Below are 3491 nucleotides of genomic sequence, written 5' to 3' on the forward strand. Positions count from 1 at the left end.
ATTCATGGGCTCTTTTCACCCATGGAGTCCAAGAATGCATCTTTTATGTTTTAAATCATGAAATTACATGTTTATAATGATTATCTCCATGAAGCTTTTATGAATTTTGATTATACATGATGATTACAATCTATTTTCACTGAAAGCGACGCTTATTACATATTTTATGAATTATGACCATGAACTTTCATGAATTTCAAATTTTATATCATGTTTACAAGAAATTATTATTGTTACTAAACCCTACTCGTTTGAATGGTGTTGTTCGTTTATTTAAGCTTTAATTGGTGATTTAGTATCAAAATCATGCTACTACTACATGTTTAAAACTATTCTCATTCTTAGCTTAAACCATGCATTGCAAGTGTTTGATAAAATGCCTAGATGAAAGGATTTTGAACAATGACTGCATAATATGTCCCTAAAGCTTTAGTATGTTTTAAATAGTATGGTTTCCATTTCATGTTCATGCAAGTGTAAAATAAAACCCTCAGTTTATGATTTGGTCATGTGATTCGTGCTATCTTGTCATGTTTAAAAGCACCACCATGTCAAAGTCTTGACCCTTATGCGATTGATGAATTTCTTAAGTGAATAATTATGAACAATTATTTCCTTCCATGGTTTCAAAGCTTTTATGTGTCCCTGTCGTTATTGTTATCGTGTCCTAGGGGCTATGAATACCCAAAAACTTAGTTTCTTACTTAGTCTTAGTAGTTTCGGAATGGTTTTAGATAGATCATGAGTGTCATCAGTCCAGTCAATTATCTTATTCAGTTAAACTTAGATCAGTTCAGTAATTCGAGTCAGTTCAGTTGGGAGTAGAATTAGTACTGAGCGAATGCAGGGATGGTGGCTTCCCCATTAGTTAGGTAGAGTCGTTAGTAGCAGTCCCTGTGCTCCAGAACTATGTTGCCAACATAGGATAAGTAGTCACCCATTAGTTTAGGCTTGACTACCTCCCAGGGGTCCCCCGTTAGATTATGCTTGACTCCGCCCAAGTATCACCCATCAATTTATGCTTGACATCCTGGTTTTTCAATAGCTTAGTGGATCCAGATAGCCATTTTTATCACCTAGGGCATGGTACTAACACCTTTTCAACTGGGGTTACACTTTGAACCCCAATAGTTCAGAGTGAGACATGTCGATTAGATGATACCTTCCACAGTGTTAGTCAGTAATCAGTATACTTCAGTTCAGGTTTGCATTGACCATAGCATACAGTTAACAGTTATTCAATTATTAGATTTTAGTATTTTTGTTTACAAACTATTTTTAGAATTATGTTATATGTTTGGTCATGCATTCTTATATTTTACAGTATTCACATATTCATATCAGTTTCTAAGTTGTCTCATACTATTCAGCCAATCATTATCCATGTCCATGAGACCATGCATATAAGCCTAATCCCATTTAGTATACTAGTACATTCAAAGTACTGAGCGCATATCTTTTCTTGCGCTATGATGTTTTATATCATAGGTTCGGACTCTCAGGTTCCCGATCGTACCTAGATATCCTAGCGCACCAGTAGCTGCAGCAGTGGTGAGTTCTCGTGTTCCTAGAGCCAATTATAATTATCTCAATATTTTAGTTTCAGTAGCCAGTTGAAGTTAGTTTGGGACTTGTCCCATCAACTCCTCAGTTACTCAGTTAGAGGCTTTCAGACACTTTTAATCAATTTCCAGTTGTCATTATCAACCATTTTATAAGCATTATCAGCATTGTTTTACAGACATTATCAGAACTATGATTTAAAACCTTATGGCATCCCAGGTAAATTCTGCATATATTCCATGTTACATTGTTCAGTCTCACAGTAGGTACTAGCATGGGTTATTTTGTGGTTCTTCAAGGCTTTAAGCGGCATGTGATACCCAGGGTGTACTCTCGGGCCGTTACAGGTTACTAGACCTTACCTTACTAATCCTAATGAGATAACGACTACTCCAACATTTTTCAAAATAAATAAATGCATCAAACTAACAAATTGCAAACTAATGCCTAATCAAATATATGAAAAATTTAATCCAGATCTTGGGAACTTCTATTCAATGATATGATTGAGTTTCTCATTCATCTCTTCGGTAAAATAATTCTTTCAATCTCCAATTTCCCCTCTACGAAAGAACACTTTATTTTCTCTCCAGTTGACAACTTCTCCTTTGTATTCACCTCCAAATTGCTCAAATTCTCATAAATACACATACATCCCAAGAATTCAACCAAGCGTTGAAGTTGAATTTTTGGTTTCTCTTTAATTACTTCATACATCAACAAAAGTACTTTTTTTGGCTTTTCTATGCTTTCTTTCCAATAATCCAACACGTGATTCCAAAATGGACTATAAATGCTCACCCCCTTATAGATAAAATCAAACATTTCTTCAATGGAATTGGTATCTTTGTGATGAAGTATTAGATTGTTTGCAAAATTCCACATAGAAATAAAAGTGTCCTTAGGATTTATACATTAGTAAACAAGTTTGGTTCTTGAATATTAGACAGATTTTGCCAATGAAGCAAAGGGCACATGAGTTGCAAAGAGTCTAAGTGAAGAGAAGGATATGAAATCAGGGATTCGACCATCAACATAGAGTGTATATTCCAAGAATGGAACAAGAACATGAGGGTTCTCGATAGTTAAAGGGTGATTTTGTTCAAAAATAGGATGTTTCATTCAATTCACTAGAGCAAATAAAAGTGATTTTAACCAAGTAGTTCCTGATTTTGGAGTTGTAACAAGGATGATATCATTATCTAAAGCTTCAAATTGTTGTTGAAATACAATCATACCTTGGATAAATCTTGGTGATATCCAACAACCTTGGTAATTGTTGAATATGATCCAATCCATCATTTTTCTTTTGGTAGGGTGGAAAGCAATTTCTTACACTTTTCAATTAAGCTAAAATCTTGTAAGTATTTGGGAGTAGAGGTTTGAGATGTTGTCATAGTTTTGAGGATTGAGTATTTTCTTCTAGTTATTTAAGCACAAGTATAGTTTCTCTAACAACTTAAGCTTTTAGTGAAATGAAAATGATAAATGACTTTCCTATTTATAGAGTGTCACGGGACTTTGAGCTAAAAGTGACAAAAAAGTTTGAAAATGAGGTGTAGGTGACTCAAATCTTAATAATTGAGTGGAGGTAACAATTACTTTATTATGGATTTAGAAATTTGGGTAAGTTTGAGAATAGCCCACAAGTTTTTAAATGTTTGAGAATAGCCCACAAGTTTTTAAATTCACACTTTGATCCAAATGTTTACCTAATATAATAGAAAACGGAGGGAAAATGTGTGTTTCTCTCTCTTCTCATCCATTATTGTTTTCTCTCTCTTAGCGATTTTTCTTATTCATTGTTGCTGTTTCTTTATTCATTATCTTCTGCTTCATTATCATCATCTTCTACATCATTATCATCTTCATCTTCTTCTTTTTGACCATTTATGTTGCTGTTGTTACCGCTACTGCTGCTATTTGAC

At 34.0% G+C, this 3491-nt stretch overlaps 1 pseudogene; it reads right to left on the bottom strand.

Annotated features, from left to right (window-relative positions):
* Nucleotides 1-2014: 2014 nt before the first annotated feature.
* Nucleotides 2015-2960, bottom strand: LOC107856283 (annotated as a pseudogene).
* Between the last annotated feature and the right edge of the window lie 531 nt (nucleotides 2961-3491).

The sequence above is a fragment of the Capsicum annuum genome, chromosome 7, assembly GCF_002878395.1.
Source record: "Capsicum annuum cultivar UCD-10X-F1 chromosome 7, UCD10Xv1.1, whole genome shotgun sequence".
In the NCBI taxonomy this organism is placed as follows: Eukaryota; Viridiplantae; Streptophyta; class Magnoliopsida; order Solanales; family Solanaceae; genus Capsicum; species Capsicum annuum.